Below are 21,407 nucleotides of genomic sequence, written 5' to 3'. Positions count from 1 at the left end.
CTTCCACACGATGTCGCCAAAAACGTCATTTTCATTGACAAAAATCCTTTGAGACATTACCAATAGATCCGTGATTCCATCCAGCCTACCTCAATCGATTTTGGAAGATTGAAAAATGGACACTGTTTTCTTGTGTAGCTGCTATTGAATACAGATCGCCCAGTGATCAATTTGATCGCTTATTAACGTTTACAAATACCTAAAGTTGGGTTATAAAAGTAGGTTGAAGTGTTTTGTCAAAGAATATAGGCAACTTATATAATTTTTAAACATGACGTTGCGTGTTGGAAGAGAGCTTTTTTCGTGATGCAGACAGGCTATACAAATGGATATTTTGGGCATTCATGGACTGATTTAATCGTGAAAAAGACCAATTTGTGATGTTTATGGGACATATAGGAGTGCCAACAAAGAATATCATCAAAGGTAATGAATGTTTTATATTTTATTTCTGCGTTTTTGTGTAGCGCCGTCTACGCTAATTATTTTGTTTATGTCCCCTTCAGGTATATTGGGGTGTTGCATGCTATCAGATAATAGCTTCTCATGCTTTCGCCGAAAAGCATTTTAAAAATCTGACTTGTTGGCTAGATTCACAACGAGTGTAGCTTTAATTCAATACCCTGCATGTATATTTTAATGAACGTTTGAGTTTTAACGAGTACATTTAGCATTTAGCGTAGCGCATTTGCATTTCCAGGTGCCTACTTGAGACGTCTGCGTCTCAAGTAGGAGCAAGAAGTTTTAACCCTAATGCTTAACCCTAACCTTAAATTAAGACCAAAAAGCTCATGTTTGCTTTCATTATTTCTTATAATATAGCTTTTTTTCCAGCAGGCAGCTGTCTATCTGCAAAGGTTTTGCCTACAGGACAAGACTCATAACAATAAATGTAAACCTGTATGAGAGGAAGGGTAAACACAGTATAAAAACTATGCCAAGTTCAGTAAGCAAACATGGACAATTGCAGATATAAATGTCATGAACAGAGGTTTCTTTTTTTAACCTTTATTTAACTAGGCAAGTCAGTTAAGAACAAATTCTTATTTACAATGACGGCCTAGGAACAGTGAGTTAACTGCCTTGTTCAGGGGCAGAAGGACACATTTTTACCTTGTCAGCTCGGAGATTTGATCTAGCAACCCTTCGGTTCCTTGCCCAACACTCTAACCACTAGGCTACCTGTCGCCCCTGGGTGACTTGATTCCTTATACAGAGACATGGTTGTTCTACATAACCTACTTCTAAACGTGCCACAACACAGTTGTGCCTTGCTGAACATGCCCCTGGCTTCCCACTCTCAGGTTTCTCCCCAAACATTCACCTTGACAAGGTAAAATCTACTCCTCTGAAAAGGGTTCCTCCAAACAGCAAACAGTGGAGTTGAAACATAGATGGGACTAAAAGAGCTAAGGTTACAGAATCACCAGTTTCCAGGTTGTGGAAACAGGGCTGACAAAGAGACAAGTATTAGGATTACTACATAAGCTGTATGCAAACACAGTGACAAGGGCCCACTGCTCAGATCTGGCTGGTGAAAGGGGAAGGGACTTTCGTATAGGAGGAGGAGGGCCAGAGAGTGTGTCCTCTGTTGACTCTGACACATAGAGGGATTTATAAGCAAAATCTAAATGAACAACTGCATGGAAATGTCATCAGTCAAAGTAAGGTGTAAGTGAGTCCATTCACAAAAAAAACACAAAAGTAGGCAAAAAAACCCACAAAAGTAGGCATACTGTAAATGTTATCTTATTTAAATAATACAACGCCCAGTTCATACAGTATATAATGTCAATATATTAAAATACAACAAATTAATGTAATCAAGGACTGATTCTAGGGTGTCTAATCAAAAGCACATATTTTGACCAATAGTTAAAATAATAAACCCAGCAAAAAAAGAAACATCCTTTTTCAAGGCCCTGTAAGGCCCTGAGATAACTCGTAAAAATCCAAATAACTTCACAGATCTTCATTGTAAAGGGTTTAAACACTGTTTCCCATGCTCGTTCAATGAACCATAAACATTTAATGAACATGCACCTGTGGAACAGTCATTAAGAAATAAACAGCTTACAGACAGTAGGCAATTAAGGTCACAGCTCTGAAAACGTAGGACACTAAAGTGGCCTTTCTACTGACTCTGAAAAACACCAACAGAAAGATGCCCAGGTTCCCTGCTCATCTGCATGAATTTGCTTTAGGCATGCTGCAAGGAGGCATGAGGACTGCAGATGTGGCCAGGGCAATAAATTGCAATGTCCGTAATGTGAGACGCCTAAGACAGCGCTACAGGGAGACAGGACGGACAGCTGACCGTCCTCGCAGTGGCAGACCACGTGTAACAACACCTGCACAGGATCAGTACATCCGAACATCACACCTGCGGGACAGGTACAGGATGTCAACAACAACTGCCCGGTTTACACCAGGAACGCCCAATCCCTCCATAAGTGCTCAGACTGTCCGTAGTAGGCTGAGAGAGGCTGGACTTAGGGCTTGTAGGCCTGTTGTAAGGCAGGTCCTCACCAGACATCACCGGCAACAACGTCGCCTATGGGCACAAACCCACCGTCGCTGGACCAGACAGGAATGGCAAAAAGTGCTCTTCACTGACGAGTCGTGGTTTTGTCTCACCAGGGGTGATGGTCGGATTTGAGTTTATTGTCGAAGGAATGAGCGTTACACCGAGGCCTGTACTCTGGAGCGGGATCGATTTGGAGGTGGAGGGTCCGTTATGGTCTGGAGCGGTCTGGAGCGGCATCATCGGACTGAGCTTGTTGTCATAGCAGGCAATCTCAATGCTGTGCGTTAACTTCTTAAGGTGCAGGGGGCAGCATTTTCACTTTTGGATAAATGGCATGCCCAATTTCAACTTCCTGCTACTCATGCCAAGAATATAAGATATGCATATTATCAGTAGATTTGGATAGAAAACACTCGGAAGTTTATAAAATGTTTGAATCATGTCTGTGAGTATAACAAAACTTATGTAGCAGGTAAAACCCCGAGGACAAACCGTTCAGAATTTGTTTTTTGAGGTCTCTGTCTGTTCAGTGAGTTCTCAGTGGGAAACAATATTTCTTAGGCACTTGTTTTCAGTTCCTACTGCTTCCACTCGATGTCAACAAGTCTTTGGAATTTGGGAGAAGTTTTCCTTTGTGCAATGAAGAAGTACGGCCATCTAGGAACTGGGTAACACTGTTGAGAGTTGAGCAAGACTTGAAAAGTAGCGTTGGTTTGTTGTCTTCCTGTATTGAACACAGATAGACCCGTCTTCAATTTGATCGATTATTAACGTTTAAAAATAACTAAAGTTGTATTACAAAAGTAGTTTGAAATGTTTTGGCAAAGTTTACAGGCAACTTTTGATATATTTTGTAGTGACGTGGCGCAAATTGGAAGCTGTTTTTTTCTGGATCAAACGCGCAAAAATAAATTGACATTTTGGATATATAGTGGGGCAAAACAAGTATTTAGTCAGCCACCAATTGTGCAAGTTCTCCCACTTGAGAGAGGCCTGTAATTTTCATCATAGGTACACTTCAACTATGACAGACAAAATGAGGGAAAAAAATCCAGAAAATCCCATTGTAGGATTTTTAATTAATTTATTTGCAAATTATGGCGGAAAATAAGTATTTGGTCAATAACAAAAGTTTATCTCAATACTTTGTTATATACCCTTTGTTGGCAATGACAGAGGTCAAACATTTTCTGTAAGTCTATGTAAGTCTATGGGGTTGACATCTGGAGACTGGCTAGGCCACTCCAGAACCTTGAAATGCTTCTTACGAAGCCACTCCTTCGTTGCCCGGGCGGTGTGTTTGGGATCATTGTCATGCTGAAAGACCCAGCCACGTTTCATCTTCAATGCCCTTGCTGATGGAAGGAGGTTTTCACTCAAAATCTCACGATACATGGCCCCATTCATTCTTTCCTTTCCACGGATCAGTCGTCAGTCGTCCAAAAAGTACGATCTTTGTCCCCATGTGCAGTTGCAAACCGCAGTCTGGCTTTTTTTATTGCGGTTTTGAAGCAGTGGCTTTTTCCTTGCTGAGGGGCCTTTCAGGTTATGTCAATATAGGACTTGATGCTGGAGGAAACAGTTACAAAAGTATCTATATCCACAGTAAAACTTCACAAGATCCTTTGCTGTTGTTCTGGGATTGATTTGCACTTTTTGCACCAAAGTACGTTCATCTCTAGGAGACAGAGCTCGTCTCCTTGCTGAGCGGTATGACGGCTGCGTGGTGCCATGGTGTTAATACTTATGTACTATTGTTTGTACAGATGAACGTGGTACCTTCAGGCATTTGGAAATTGCTCCAAATGATGAACCAGACTTGTGGAGGTCCACAATTTTTTTTCTGAGGTCTTGGCTGATTTCTTTTGATTTTCCCATGATGTCAAGCAAAGAGGCACTGAGTTTGAAGGTAGGCCTTGAAATACATCCACAGGTACACCTCCAATTGACATCAAATAATGTCAATTTGCCTATCAGAATCTTCTAAAGCCATGGCATCATTTTCTGGAATTTTCCAAGCTGTTTAAAGGCACAGTCAACTTAGTGTATGTAAACTTCTGACACACTGGAATTGTGATACCGTGAATTATAAGTAAAATAATCTGTCTGTAAACAATTGTTGGAAAAATGACTTGTGTCATGCACAAAGTAGATGTCCTAACCGACTTACCAAAACTATAGTTGTTTAACAAGAAATTTGTGGAGTGGTTGAAAAACGAGTTTTAATGACTCCAACCTAACTGTAAGTAAACCTCCAACTTCAACTGTATATCCTATGCGGAAGGCCCTTGTTTTCTTGAGTTTGATCTGGACCTCACTTTGAACTGAACGTATTTGTTCAGGTCCACAGCCGAGAAAGCGGTGACACCCTCTAACCAGTGCTGACATACTGCAACAAAGACAACAGCGAACTGGTTATTAATGGACATATTTCACGTCATTGGTCTCCAGATAACACACTCTTATCTGAGCTCTGGGTGCATTCCTGCCCTGCATGTATATATATATATGCGTGCATACGTGTGTGTGCGAGTCTATGTCTGTATTCATGTACAGATCTGCAGTGATATGTGTTCTGAGAATAGTATGTATCATGCTACTTTATATACATATAAGACTTGTCCTCTGCAATCATGAATTGCTGTATAAGCATTGTGTATAGGGTAATGTATTACACTGAACAACAATACAAACACAACATGCAAAGTTTTTACTGAGTTACAGGTCATATTAGGATATCAGTCATTTCAAAGAAATTCATTAGGCCCTAATCTATGGATTTCACATGACTGAGAATACAGATATGCATCTGTTGGTCACAGATACCTTTAAAAAAGGTATGGAAGTGGATCAGAAAACCAGTCAGTATCTGGTGTGATCACTATTTGCCTCATTCAGCACGACACTTCTCCTTCACATTGAATTGATCAGGCTGTTGATTGTGGCCTGTGGAATGTTGGCCCACTCCCCGCTGTAAGTTGCTGGATATTGGCATGAACTGGAACACATTATTAACCTTTAGTTAAACAGGGGAAACAACTGAGACAGTCTCTTTTACAGTTGTGCCCTGTGATACAACAAAAACAGCGCAGTCTTACATGTCGATCCAGAGCATCCCAAACATGCTCAATAGGTGACATATCTGGTGAGTATGCAGGTCACTGAACTGGGACATTTTCAGCTTCAGGCACCGGTTTGAACTTGTTATCGGTATAAAAGACACCTGTCCACAACCTCAAACAGTCCACCATAATTTGCAAATAAATAAATTAAAAATCCTACAATGTGATTTTCTGGATTTTTTCCCCTCATTTTGTCTGTCATAGTTGAAGTGTACCTATGACGAAAAAACAGGCCTCTCTCATCTTTTTAAGTGGGAGAACTTGCACAATTGGTGGCTGACTAAATACTTTTTTGCCCCACTGTATGTGTGCCGCCATGTTTGTTGACATTATACAATGCATTCTGGGTGTCACGTAAACATCTGTCAGAACAAAGATGTTATAACAAAATGAGGTGAGAGATGGTAAACTCATCTTTCGAGTAAACTTCCGGAAGTGAATGATGGTAGACCCCACACCCCCTGCAACAGGCATACTACCAACAGACTCATCTTGTCTCCTCTTCTTATCTTTGGTTGACCCAAAACAACAAATGGCAGTGTGCACAAACTACCCATTGTCGGATTACTTTAGAATTTTAGAAAGTGTTTTACTCAATTATTTCAATCAATGGTGTGCACACCCGTTATGTGATGAATTGTAAATAGTAATTTCTATTAGCTAGTTAATTATGGTTTATGTCAGCCGTGAGTTAGCTAAATATGACCGCTTGTGTTAGGTCAATCTTTCCCCAGTTAGTGCTAGGACTAATGTAACCTTGTCCAAAAGTTGACTCAAGTTTGCCAAATAGCACCAGGAAGAAACTGGGATGATCATCAAGACTCTTGGAAGAATATTCTATGGACATGGTGGGACCCATTCATAGCAAAACCAGTTATTGAGTGTAAGGGGGCAATTACAGAGGCATTGGGTGTTGCATAACTTTGTTTATGAAATAAATATGTAATTGTTGTGTTATTTGTTCACTCAGATGGCCTTAATCTAATATTAAGTGTATGTTGAAGATTATGATAACAGTATCAAAAATATACAAAAGTAGAGAAAATTAAAAAGGGGGCAAATACTTTTTCACAGCACTGTAGGTCTGAGCCTCAGCAGAAAAACCAGGTCTGAACACTAGTGTTCTCTCTCTTAAACCTCATGTCTTTGGCCTCTGCTTACACTCTGTTTATGCAATAAAATAAGGAAGAGAACGCTGCCCCTACCTAAATCTGTAAACTGCAATTAAGCTACATTTCACGTTTATTTCCAAATGGCATCCTTGCTCCAGACTATGTGAAAAGGTCTCAGAAAGCTACCGTCTAAAATTATCACACGTTTTGGTCAGGAGGCCAAGAGCTCAGCTATCCTCTTTGACTGTAATCTCCCAGGATCTGGGGATGTGGATAACAAAGACCTTGTGGATGATGGACAAACATTATAACAGTGATGACCTAGGACCAGAATTCTGTTGTCGCTTCCTCGCCCATACTACATCAAAGCATGATGAAATTAAACAATCCACATCTGCGATTCTGCTTCTAACATAGTCGAGACCAAACAATGTTTTTTCAAAACAAATATTTTTTTCAGGTTTTGTGGCAATGTTTACTGAAAATGTCAGTGAAATGTCAATCTTACTGTATGAAAGTGTACAGGGAGACAATAGGAAGTGTGTCAAGCACCTGGGGCGGTGTGCTGGCCATGATGAGGTTCATGCCATAGTAATATGATTCTCATATCAGTACACTCAATATGGCTGGCAGTCCACCCACCACAGACGCATTGACATGAATGTCCATTCTAGGAATTCCATTTTTATGGTTGATACTGCTCAAAAACCAGAGAGAAAACTGTAGACGTTTTCCAGGAAGATTGGATTCCAGGATACAAATGGACAAAAGTATCCCATTGGTTTGGTGCTTTATGATAGCTTTCTAAGCCAGTGGTCAGCCTGGTAGCAGAGAAAAAGCAGCCAACGCACCCCACTCTCCCTCTCTCAACCTCACAGTCCATCCTACTCTCCTGCTGTACCTTTCTCCACCTCTCTTTCTCCATATCAGTCTCTCCCTCTACCCATCTCTCTGCCTTCATCTCTCCCTCAGCCAGTCATGTGTTTACACACTAGCGGGTTAAGTGACAGGGCTGTAATCTGAAGTCTACGACTGTGTCATTTGGAAGAATGTTGTCTTTTCCTGGAAGCTTGCTGGTCAAAAGGAGAAAAAACAGATTTACATCTCTACAGCGACAGGCCAGAGTGTCAACCCTACATTATCCTCTAGTCTGACCCTATTTTATGTGATCTGATTGGGTTGTGAACATGTTGGGGATGTAGACAGAGACACAGGGCTTTATTTTCGGCTGCCAATAAGCTAGTGCAATTGACAAACGCACGCTCGTTAGCAATTTCAACCTGTTAAAGCCGGTGCTCTGCTATTTTCCAACCATTGCGCCAGGATTGATAATTTACTTGTCTCATATGAGCTCACGTACACTGAGGTGGGAGGGGTGGCAATATCTGAGGCGTGTCCTTAAAAACATGCACTGAAGTACCAATTTCAGGCAGTGCTGGTGGGGATACTTAAGACCAACCAAAAGCTGGTGTAAGAGGTAACGCAGTTGGTTATGACATGGATTTTGCCAGTGGAGGCACACAGGAGCCTAATCAACAGAATAGCCTATCACCAATGTTATATTAAAATATCACTTTTGGGAGCAGGAAGACAGTCAACACCCTTTTCAAATGTTCTCATTATATCCTGTGAAAAGTTTGGACTCATTATGTGCGATGAACATTGAATGACATCAGTATACAGGAAGCCCATATAAAAACATCAAGTTGTTAAAATGTCTGCTTATTGATTTTAATTTCTAATGTTGTTAAAACAAATGCATCTTCCTCTGTCCTCTGTTGGACTTAAATAGGTCAAATGCAATGTGTAGGCTAATATTCCCATGTTGAAGCCAATTACTTTTTTAAATATGAAATACTGGATACATGTTTCTTATTACTAGGCCTATAATACGGTTACTATATGCTGTTTAATCAAATAAAATAAAATTCAAATCAGATTTTATTTGTCACATGTGCCGAATACAACAGGTATTCGGCACATGGTAGACCTTACCGTGAAATGCTTATTTACAAGCACTTAACCAACCATGCAGTTTTAATTAAATAGAGTTAAGAAAATAATTACTAAAAAAAGTAACACAAAGTAACAATAATGAGGCTATATACAGGGAGTCAATGTGCGGGATACAGGTTAGTCGAGGTAATTTGTACATAGATAATAAATAATAAACAGCAAGTAGCAGAAGTGTAAACATATGGGGGGGGGGGGGGGTCAACGCAAATAGTCCGGGTGGCCATTTGATTAATTGTTCAGCAGTCTTATGGCTTGGGGGTAGAAGCTGTTAAGGAGCCTTTAGGACCTAGACTTGGGGCTCCGGTACCACTTTTTTGGTCCTTCCTCTAACACCACCTAGTTTAAGTAGGTCCTGGATGGCAGGAAGCTTGGCCCCAGTGATGTACTGGCCTGTACGCACAACCCTCTGTAGTGCCTTACGGTCGGATACTCTCGATGGGGCAGCTGTAGAACTTTGAGGATCTGGGGACACATGCCAAATCTTTTCAGTCCCCTGAGGGGGAAAAGGCGTTGTCGTGCCCTCTTCATGACTTTCTTGGTGTGTGTGGACCATGTTAGTTTGTTGGTGATGTGGACACCAAGGAACTTGAAACTCTAGGCTTAAATAGGGTTACTGTATGCTCTTTAGTAAACTTGGACTATCTTAAATGGATAGGACAAACATTCATGCTCTCCTGCCAGAGTTTATGCCAACGCAACATCGAATACTGTAAATACACAACTTAAAGCAACAACATAAAAAAGCTTCTGAGCAGGTTGGCCAGTGAGTGGTCAAGCCCTGATCACACCTACAATTTATTCATTCACAGAAAGCCTTCCTCTTTAGGCTAATGCCAGGTGTTGCGCCCATAATTCCCACTGTCAAAATAGCAAAAATATGTCTTACACACCCACACAGATTTACGTTTGCTTTAAGTTTGTTAAATTAGAGCCCACAGAGACTAACGTCTGTTCAATGTCCAAGCGATAAATGTCTGTGTAAAAAAAAACAATGTAATTTGGAGGGATTCCCCTGAGATCATTGGAGGTGGGCATCCCTGCTAGACACTCCATTTTCACACTACTGTGAAAATAAACTCAGATGGCTCTGAAAATCTCTTTTCGCATTGTCCTTTCCAAGCTGTACAGCATGCTTTGGCTTGTCTTGGTTTGGCTCAGTAGCGTAAAAAGCCCTCTAGAATCCCCCAAAACAACTTTCATTGTGTAGAAAGTCATTGTAATCATACACTGAGTATAAGAAACATTAGGAACACCGTCCTAATATTGAGTTGCACCCCCTCTCCTTTTTGCCCTCAGAAAAGCCTCAATTCATCAGGGCATGGACTCTACAAGGTGTCGAAAGCATTCCACAGGGATGCTGGCCCATGTTGACTGGATGTCCTTTGGGCCGTTGATCATTCTTGATACACACAGGAAACTGTTGAGCAGCTTTGTAGTTCTTGACACAAACCAGTGTGCATGCCACCTACTACCAATCTGTCATTTCAACTACCTGGACATGCCACTTTGTTGTGCTTACCTCTGGTGGCTCCACTAGGTCACTCAACCTCCTCCCAGCTGATCAAACCTGGAAACAAAAGAGAGAAACTCCATAATCACATTTAACGATTCTGGAGGATGAAATCAAAGGATAAAAATGATGAGAAGCGCTAGTAAAAAAATGTCTCTCTCTCTGACATTGGATCCGATCACTTTTTCCTCTTTGAAATTGGGGAGAATAAAAAATAACAACCAGAATAACATGAGGACATAATTAGTTAACTTCCCTTTCAATCTACTTTTATTAGTGCTTTATTTATTCCCTTACGATGTTTACTGTTTAATCTGAATTAGAAATACAAGAAGAACTTTGCCGCCCACAGGCTGCGTCTTACGCCTCCCAGAAAATAATTACGAGAGCGGCGCGGACTGGACTATCTTATCGCTTGTAGAGGGGAGTGAAGGGAGGGGAGGAATGCATTTACAGCTAAACCTGGGCATGAAATAGTGAACTACCACAACTAAGGGCTAAGACATGTTATGCCCTTGTCCATGTGGATATAATATCCAGCTCAGATGATTGTACAGCAGATATATAGAGATAAGTATTGAGACTAAGGAAAGTCAGACAGACAGACAGACAAAGAGACAGACAAACAGACAGGGTCAGCTGCCCCAGCACCATACCCTTCAGAAAAATCCTACTCATAGACAGAAAGACAGACATACACAGCTAATCCCACACAGGTTCAAAGCTCGACTATACCACACTGTACATGTGGCACAAACCTGGGCATGGCTGAGGAGAGAGAAAGCGAGAAAGACTGAGAGGGAGGGCAAGATGGAAGGAAAGAGAGGGGGAAAAGAGAGAAGGGTGAACCTAGGAGGCAGTTGTGTTGGCATGCTGGCATTTTGCTCTACATATTCAACATCTGTGTCTGTGAGTGTGCATCTGTCTAATTGGCCGTCTGTCTGTCTATGTGTCATGTTTGTGCGTGAGAGTGTGTTTGTCTGTATCTATGTCTGTGTCAAGTGTGTTTGGGTGTGTATGAGTCAGTCGGTCTGTAACTGTCTCAATTAAGTGCATGTGTTGGATTTCTTCAGCAGTAAACAGCTGTGGATGAGCTAAGCCCCTGTGAGGTGAGAGGAGTCGTCTGATGAACAAGTGAGAGGACCCCCCCCCCCCCCCACACACACACACGCACACACAGACACACAGACACAGACACACACACACACACACACACACACACACACACACACACACACACACACACACACACACACACCAGACCCAGACACTGGGAAAGGTCATAGTCAGCCAGCAGAGTTAGCTAGCTCTTGACTCATCCTGATCTATCATACTTTACCCCAGCCATTCCAGAGCTCATAATCACACAACACATCAACCCAGTGAGTCAGACCACACCCACACACAGATTAAGACTCAATCAAAGACACAAACAGAAACATAGGATGGGATACAGTCAAATTGCACACACTTCCACATACTGATCTTCATCAAAGGCACACACTATGAATCAGTGTACACACTCTCACAAACATACTGTATATACAGGTGCAAACTCTTAGTAGATGCACACTTACATGCAGAGTGTGATAACGTAAACATAAACACATTCAAACTGAAATACTGTGCACAAACATGCTCCAGTGTGGTAAGGATTTGCTATTTTCTAGACCTTATAACTGGAACCTCCATCAGACGCTAGCCAGCTAATTAGCGACTAGCTTTTTAGTCATTGTTAGCCACTGCTAGCGGTCTTTACCTTTAGCTCAGACTCCAGTTGCTTTAGCCCAGATGGCCTGGATAAAACGTGCCAGTCTGCACAACACGATATCAGCCCTGAGCATATCGGACTGCTTTTTTCCCCCACTACATCACCGGATTCCTGCCGCAACCTCTTGTCCATTACTTCGCAGCTAGCTAGTTGCTACCGAGTGGCTATTGTGGCTAACACCTTGTCCAGAAGCCTGCGCCAGCTAGCATTGAGCTAGCCTCAAGCTAGGCCCATTTCCAGCTAGCAAATGAACTACACCAACTACAATACCTCTCTGGCCAATTGGCCTGGACCCTTTGTCGACATGGAGCCCCGCCGATCCATCACAACTGGTCTGCCTGTCTGCTGACGTAATTCGGTCGATGTGTTCTAAACCAGCCTCTGCGTCATGGATGTTGGTGTTGATCCATCTGCTCGGCCCAGCCTGCTAGCTTCCTGAACGCTGTGTCTCCCGCTCGTCTTGCGTAGTAATCGACTACCGAATGGCTCTCTTTCATCTTTGCTGCTCATTGGACCCAATGATCACTCAGCTACACAGCTGGTGCCTGCTGGACTGTTCATTAACACGGTACTTCATTTTGTTTATCTGTCGGCCGCAGCCTCGAACTCAGGTCCTGTGTGTAGCTAACTGACCCTCTTTCCCCATTCATCACCATTTACCCGTTGTTGTTGTCCTAGATGTTTACCCGTTGTTGTCTCACCCGTTGTTGTCTTAGATCTCCCAATCAACACCTGTGATGGCTTTATGCCTTTCTCTAATGTCAATATGCCTTGTATACTGTTTAGGGCAGCTCTCATTGTTTTATTTTACTGCGGAGCCCCTAGTCCTGCTCAACATGCCTCATATAACCCCTTGTCCCACCCCCCACACATGCGTAGACCGCACCTAGCTTAACTGGCGCCTCCATCGATCGTCACTCAATGCCTAGGTTTACCCCCACTGTACTTGCACCCTACCATACCCTTGTCTGTACACTATGCCCTGAATCTATTCTACCACGCCCCTCCTTTTTATTCTCTGTTCCCAAAGCACTAGACAACCAGTTCTTATAGCCTTTAGCTGTACCCTCATCCTACTCCTCCTCTGTTCCTCTAGTGATGTAGAGGTTAACCCAGAAGTTAACCCAGGCCCTGTGTGTCCCCCCATTTGTTTACTTCTGCAACTGTAAAAGCCTTGGGTTCATGCATGTTAACATCAGAAGCCTCCTCCCTACGTTTGCTTTATTCACTGCTTTAGCACATTCCGCCAACCCGGATGTCCTAGCCGTGTCTGAATCCTGGCTTACGAGGCCACCAACAATTCAGAAATTTCCATCCCCAATTACAACATTTTCCATCAAGACAGAACTGCTAAAGGGGGCGGAATTGCAATCTACTGTAGAGATAGCCTGCAGAGTTCTGTCATACTATCCAGGTCTCTGCCCAAACAGTTTGAGATTCTACTTTTAAAAATCCACCTTTCCAGAAATAAGTCTCTCACTGTTGCCACTTGCTATAGACCCCCCTCAGCTCCCAGCTGTGCCCTGGACACCATATGTGAATTGATTGTCCCCATCTATCGTCAGAGTTTGTACTGCTAGGTGACCTAAATTGGGATATGTTTAACACCCCGGCCGTCCTACAATCTAAGCTAGATGCCCTCAATCTCACACAAATTATCAAGGAACCTACCAGGTACAACCCCAAATCTGTGGGCAACCTCATAGATATCTTCCTGACCAATTAGCCCTCTAAATACACCTCTGCTGTTTTCAAACTGGATCTCAGCAATCACTGCCTCATTTCCTGCGTCTGTTATGGGTGCGCGGTCAAACAATCATCACTGTCAAGCGCTCCCTAAAACACTTCTGCGAGCAGGCCTTTCTTATCGACCTGGCCCGGGTATCCTGGAAGGATATTGACCTCATCCCATCAGTAGAGGATGCCTGGTTGTTCTTTTAAAGTTATTTCCTCACCATCTTAAATAAGCATGCCCCATTCACAAAATGTAGACAGATTTAGCCCTTGGTTCACTCCAGACTAGACTGCCCTTGACCAGCACAAAAACACCCTGTGGCGTACTGTACTAGCTTTGAATAGTCCCTGCGATATGCAACTTTCAGTGAAGTCAGGAACCAATACACACAGTCAGTTAAGAAAGCAAAGGCTAGCTTTTTCAAACAGAAATTTGCAGCACTAATTCCAAAAAGTTTTGGGACACTGTAAAGTCAATGGAGAATAAGAGTACCTCCTACCAGCTGCCCACTGCACTGAGACTAGGAAACACTGTCACCACTGATAAATCCATGACAATCAAGAATTCCAATAAGCATTTCTCTTCGGCTGGCCATGCTTTCCACCCGGCCACCCCAAACCCGGCCAACAGCTCTGCACCCTCCGCAGCAACTGGCTCAACTCACCCAAATCCAGACAGCTGATGTTCTGAAAGAGCTGAAAAATCTGTATCCCTACAAATCAGCTGGGCTAGACAATCTGGACCCATTCTTCCTAAAATTATCCGTTGCCATTGCTGCAACCTCTATTAGTAGTCTGTTCAAAACTCTTTCGTTTCATCTGAGATTTCCAAAGATTGGAAATCGTCCGTGGTCATCCCCCTCTTCAAAGGGGGAGACACTCTTGACCAAAAATGTTACAGACCTATATGCATCCTGCCCTGCCTTTCTAACGCCAAGTGAACAAACAGATCACAACTATTTCGAATCCCACCATACCTTCTCCACTATGCAATCTGGTTTCCGAGCTGGTCACGGAAAGGTCCTAAACAATATCATAACCGCCATCGATAAAAGACAGTACTGTGCAGCCATCTTCATCGACCTGGCCAAGGCTTTCGACTCCGTCAATCACCGTATTCTTATCGGCAGACTCATAAGCTTTGGTTTCTCTAATGACTGCCTTGCCTGGTTCACTAACTACATCTCAGACAGAGTTCAGTGTGTCAAATCGGAGGGCCTGTTGTCCGGACCTCTGGCAGTTTCTATGGGGATGCCACAGGGTTCAATCCTCGGGCCAACTCTTTTCTCTGTATATATCAATGATGTCGCTCTTGGAGCGGGTGATTCTTTGATCAACCTCTACGCAGACAACACCATTCTGTATACATCTTTGGACACTGTGTTAACAAACCTCCAAACAACTTCAACACCATACAACACTCCTTCTGTGGCCTCCAACTGCTCTTAAATGCTAGTAAAATGAAATGCATGCTCTTCAACCGATTGCGGCCTGCACCCGCCCTCCCGAATAGCATCACTACACTGGACGGTTCTGAATTAGAAAATGTGGACAACTATAAATACCTAGGTGTCTGGCTAGACTGTAAACTCTCCTTCCAGACTCACATTAAGCATCTCAAATCCAAAGTTAAATTTAGAATTGGCTTCCTATTTCGCAACAAAGCCTCCTTCACTCATGCTGCCAAACATACCCTCGTAAAACTGACCATCCTACCAATCCTTGATTTCGGCGATGTCATTTACAAAATAGCCTCCAACATTCTACTCAGCAAATTGGATGCAATCTATCAGAGTGCCATCCGTTTTGTCACCAAAGCCCCATATACCACCCACCACTGCGACCTGTATGCTCTCGTTGTCTGGTCCTTGCTACATATTTGTCGCCAAACCCACTGGCTCCAGGTCATCTATAAACGTCTTCGCTAGGTAGAGCGCCGCCTTATCTCAGCTTACTGGTCACCATAGCAACACCCACCCATAGCACGTGCTCCAGCACGTATATGTCACTGGTCATCCCCAAAGCCAACACCTCATTTGGCCGCCTTTCCTTCCAGTTCTCTGCTGCTAATGACTGGAACTAATTGCAAAAATCACTGAAGTTGGAGACTTAGAACTCCCTCACTAACTTTAAGCTGTCAGAGCACCTTACGGATCGCTGCAGCTGTACACAGCCCATCTGTAAATAGCCCATCCAACCAATTACCTACCTCATCCCCATATTTGTTTATTTCTGCTCTTTTTCACAGCACCATTTCTACTTGCACATCCTCATCTGCACATATACAGTGGGGCAAAAAAGTATTTAGTCAGCCACCAATTGTGCAAGTTCTCCCACTTAAAAAGATGAGAGAGGCCTGCAATTTTAATCATAGGTAGACTATGACAGACAAAATGAGAAAAAAAATCCAGAAAATCACATTGTAGGCTTTTTAATGAATTTATTTGCAAATTATGGTGGAAAATAAGTATTTGGTCAATAACAAAAGTTTATCTCAATACTTTGTTATATGCCCTTTGTTGGCAATGACAGAGGTCAAACATTTTCTGTAAGTCTTCACAAGGTTTTCACACACTGTTGCTGGTATTTTGGCCCATTCCTCCATGCAGATCTCCTCTAGAGCAGTGATGTTTTGGGGCTGTTGCTGGGCAGTGTTCTTCCTTGGCCAGCGAAGAGCCCGGATCTCAATCCCATTTAGCACGTCTGGACCTGTTGGATCGGAGGGTGAGGGCTAGGGCCATTCCCCCCAGAAATGTCCAGGAACTTGCAGGTGTCTTGGTGGAAGAATGGGGTAACATCTCACAGCAAGAACTGGCAAATCTGGTGCAGTCCATGAGGAATAGATGCACTGCAGCTGGTGGCCACACCAGATACTGACTGTTTCTTTTGATTTTGACCCGCCCTTTGTTCAGGGACACATTATTCCCTTTCTGATAGTCACATCTCTGTGGAACTTGTTCAGTTTATGTCTCAGTTGTTGAATCTTGTTATGTTCATACAAATATCTACACATGTTAAGTTTGCGAAAATGAACGCAGTTGACAGTGAGAGGACGTTTATTTTTTTGCTGAGTTTATATCAAGGCACATTGAAGCTGTTCTGGATCGTGGTGGCCCAACGCTCTATTAAGACACTTGATGTTGGTGTTACCGTTATTTTGGCAGTTACTATATGTACTCTGAGATTTTGTTAAAATGAACTCTGTGTTGATTTAACACTGCAAAATGTACTGTGTAGATACTGTAAACATCTGTAAACAGATGCACACTGAATCATAATTACAGAAACAAAACATTTTCTCTGAAATAGTTTCACACACAAACACACACAAAAGTTCAGACACTCAGACAGAGACAGTGAGACGTGACATGGTTTTGTTTTGTTATAGCCAGCCCATCTTCCACATCTGTGCCACATAATGTATCTCATACCAAAGATTCCTCCTGAACTATAACCATTGTAAAGACAAAGTAAATCAATGGTCAGTGATGATCACACAGACAAGTTGTTTTATATATATATATTTACTCATGAGGTGTATATTCAATACAATACATGTGTACAGTATGTCTAAAAGTGACAAATTGAAACAGAGAGAATGTCAAACTTTGTACCAGCTTTTGTACATATGTGTGAGACTGTTCTCATACATGTGCTTCCAATATGTGTCTACTTGAGTGAGTGTGTGTGTGTGTGTGTGGGTGTGTGTATTTGTATGTGTGCATCATTCCACTGCACTCAGCTTAACACTAGGTGTGGAGAGGCCTGAAATGTGTGAGGGTAAACATGGAAACACTGCTGAATCCCTGCCTTCACTCTGCTGTGTGTGTGTGTGTGTGTTTTCATTGTGAAGGCCAAACGGTGCCACAGTAAATCTAAAAAGGCTGTAAGTTCAGCTGTGACTTCAGAGGAGTCAGCAGTTCACTGTGGGTGAGTGTTTGTTCGTGGGTGTGCGCACATGCATTTGTGCATGTATGTGCATGTATGTGTGTATGCGCACCCCATGTGCATGTGTGTGGCTGATGTTCACTTTCACCCTTCAGTGAAATGAGCAGCTTAATGTGCACATAAAATCTCCATTATATATGCTTGTCTGAGTTGATAAGTCTGGCTCTTTGATAAGCCCGGCTCTGTGCTTTTTACTGAGTACATATTGGATCTATTTGACGAGAGAGAAATGCTGATCAGCTTTATTCAAACTCAACACTAACGTTTTCCTCTTCAGATCTTAGTCTTATCTTAAGCGTGTGTTCAAACGTGCATGCTTGTGTATTATTTGAGTTTGTGTGCATCTGCCCATGTGTGTGTTCCTCTGTGTGTGCGGTTATTTATGTGTGTGTGCATGCAGGTGTGTGTGTCTAGCAAGAAGCCTCCTTGCAGAGGATGTTGGTTCAAGCATCTCCCATGGTTCTAATTAGAACAAAATGTCAAAGATGGAGAGAGAAAGAAAGAAAGAAAAAAACAGAAAATTGTAAGGACGACTCCAACAGACTGACTGAATAAATACATCAACCATACCAGGACATGAAAGAAAAACGATCCCTCAGCCTGGACATCACATGTAAACCAAAACAAACTTAACAGACTTTCATTTCTTTACCCACTTCATCCACCCTCAGTTTTTCAATCACAAACACCCTCACTCTCCACTCCCATACACAGCACCAAAGTCAACTACGTACATACACTTCCACCGCCACATCACACAAACACACACACACCCCCACACAGGCACACACACGCCCACCAGAAACTCTATCACCACCATATGATTCCTTCCACAATACAAGCACTATCACTCACACAGTCCGTCTGTACCCCACAGTTTCATAACCCATCATCCCGCTCTTAACAAATGGGGACATTTGACCAGTAAATAACTCCAGATTTGTTTGACTCACAAGGCATGGTTATTGTAAACCTCTCAAATCAACCATTGTTGAATCACAGTCTGCAGACCAGAGTGTTTTAATAGGTTTCCCAAAGGCATGATCTGGCTGTGGCCTTTATGTTACAGTTCATACTGTTACTTACTGCTGTCTGTCAGTGATCAGAGATAGGTCCAGTGATGGAAAAAGTACTCAATTGTCATACCTGAGTAAAAGTAAAGGTACCTTAATAGAAAATGACTCAAGTACAAGTGAAAGTCACCCAGTAAAATACTACTTGAGTACAAATCGAAAGGTATCTGGTTTAAATGTACTTAAATAAATGATTTTGTTTTTAAAGTATTCAATTGTCATACTTGAGTAAGGAGTACAAGGAGTAAAAGGTACACATCAAATTCCTAAGGAAACCAGACGGCACAATTAAACATTTTATTTATTTACAAGAATAAATACAAAATACAAGAATATTATTTATTGTAATCAGAAATCATAATGTTAAACAAAACCAGTGCCCAAAGTTTCAAATAGATGCCTTAGTCAAGAGCTTGGAATATACTGACATTTTTCTTGGAGTGTGTCCAATCCTTATCATTGACCAGGTAATCCTATACTTTTTGTGGACAGCATACTTTTACGACCAAGGCTTCGCCCCCAAATTGCACCCTATTCCATATACAGTTATCTACTTTTGATCAGAGCCCTATGAAACTCCCCAAAAATCACAGCTTTTACCTCCCCCCTTCTAATCCACTGGTTCATTTCATGGCGGGTGGGACACAATGATAATCCTCCCAGGTGATGCCAACCTCACTTCCCTCTAATATCACCCCGGTAAATGTTCACACATGTATTATGTTACGTTTTCACAAAGTCTGATGACCTTGCTTTTCTACACATCCCGGCCAGCACATGCTGTGCCAGCACATGCCAGTCACTATGTGTTTCTACTTAAAAGCGTAAATCAAAAACAAAAAAGAACTCTAAATACTTCCAGGAGGGACTAATATTCTATGTATTGTTCAAACTCCTCCGCAGCGCTCGTGGGATTTTCTGACCTACTGCAGTGCTCCCAAACCCCTTTTAACTCTCACAGCCCCAGCAGTACACAGCTAGCTACAGCAAATAAGCCTCACAGGCTCCACACAGCCTGGCTTGCATCTGGTGATAACATAAACTAGCAGACCCAGACCCAGACCCATACCCATACCCTAGGCTCTGCTTAGGTTAACCCTCCAGACACACAACCACAACCCTTCCTGCAAATCCCCAAACATACACCCCAGGTCTGGCTAACCCACATACCCAGACTCCAATTCCTAACATCCCAAATAACAAACACAGAACCAGTCCCCCATCTCCCCAAACACCTAACTGCCAGACGTTTAAACACCTAACTGCCAGACATTTAAACACCTACCTGCCAGACATTTAAACACCTACCTGCCAGACGTTTAAACACCTAACTGCCAGACGTTTAAACACCTAACTGCCAGACGTTTAAACACCTAACTGCCAGACGTTTAAACATCTAACTGCCAGACGTTTAAACACCTAACTGCCAGACGTTTAAACACCTAACTGCCAGACGTTTAAACATCTAACTGCCAGACGTTTAAACAACTAACTGCCAGACGTTTAAACACCTAACTGCCAGACGTTTAAACACCTAACTGCCAGACCCTTAAACACCTAACTGCCAGACCCTTAAACACCTAACTGCCAGACGTTTAAACACCTAACTGCCAGACGTTTAAACACCTAACTGCCAGACGTTTAAACACCTAACTGCCAGACGTTTAAACACCTAACTGCCAGACGTTTAAACACCTAACTGCCAGACGTTTAAACACCTACCTGCCAGACGTTTAAACACCTACCTGCCAGACGTGTAAACACCTACCTGCCAGACGTTTAAACACCTAACTGCCAGACGTTTAAACACCTAACTGCCAGACGCTTAAACTCCTAACTGCCAGATGCTTAAACTCCTAACAGCCAGATGCTTAAACACCTAACTGCTAGATGCTTAAACTCCTAACTGCCAGATGCTTAAACTCCTAACAGCCAGACTGCTCTGACAAAATGTAGACATACTTCTGTACCTTGTTGTTACAGGTTTGGTTTTTCCCATTTATGTTTGTTTTGAGGTTGCACGTTAGCATGTAGGGCCCACCGATTGGTGTCACCTCGTTAGTCAGTATGTGTTACACCTGTGCTGGTGGCCATCTCGTTAATAGGAAGGTGTTTCACCTGTGCTGGGCCAGGTGCTATTTAAGAGTGACTGGCCCAGGCCTCCCGGGTGGCGCAGTGGTTAAGGGCGCTGTACTGCAGCGCCAGCTGTGCCATCAGAGTCCCTGGGTTCGCGCCCAGGCTCTGTCGTAACCGGCCGTGACCGGGAGGTCCGTGGGGCCGGGTCCGGGTTAGGGAGGGCTTGGTCGGTAGGGGTGTCCTTGTCTCATCACGCACCAGCCACTCCTGTGGCGGGCCGGGCGCAGTATGCGCTAACCAAGGTGGCCAGGTGCACGATGTTTCCTCCGACACATTGGTGCGGCTGGCTTCCAGGTTGGATGCTCGCTGTGTTAAGAAGCAGTGCGGCTTGGTTGGGTTGTGTATCGGGGGACGCATGACTTTCAACCTTCGTCTCTCCCGAGCCAGTACGGGAGTTGTAGCGATGAGACAAGATAGTAGCTACTACAACAATTGGATACCACGAAATTGGGGAGAAA

The 21,407-nt window shown here is 43.0% G+C and overlaps 1 protein-coding gene across 1 annotated transcript in view; it reads right to left on the bottom strand.

The window, feature by feature from the left end:
• Positions 1-21,407, bottom strand: part of LOC149985256 (uncharacterized) — a 536,389-nt gene that overhangs the window by 204,479 nt on the left and 310,503 nt on the right. The window contains exon 4 of the mRNA XM_090209390.1: positions 10,297-10,344. The gene's annotated coding sequence lies outside the window, so the exon portion shown is untranslated. The remainder of the gene's footprint in view (positions 1-10,296; positions 10,345-21,407) is intronic.

The sequence above is a fragment of the Oncorhynchus mykiss genome, chromosome 2 (genome assembly GCF_057628025.1).
Source record: "Oncorhynchus mykiss isolate SJ-2025 chromosome 2, ASM5762802v1, whole genome shotgun sequence".
Classification (NCBI taxonomy): Eukaryota; Metazoa; Chordata; class Actinopteri; order Salmoniformes; family Salmonidae; genus Oncorhynchus; species Oncorhynchus mykiss.
Note: the sequence above shows the minus strand (reverse complement) of the source record. Positions and strands in the feature narration are given on the sequence as shown.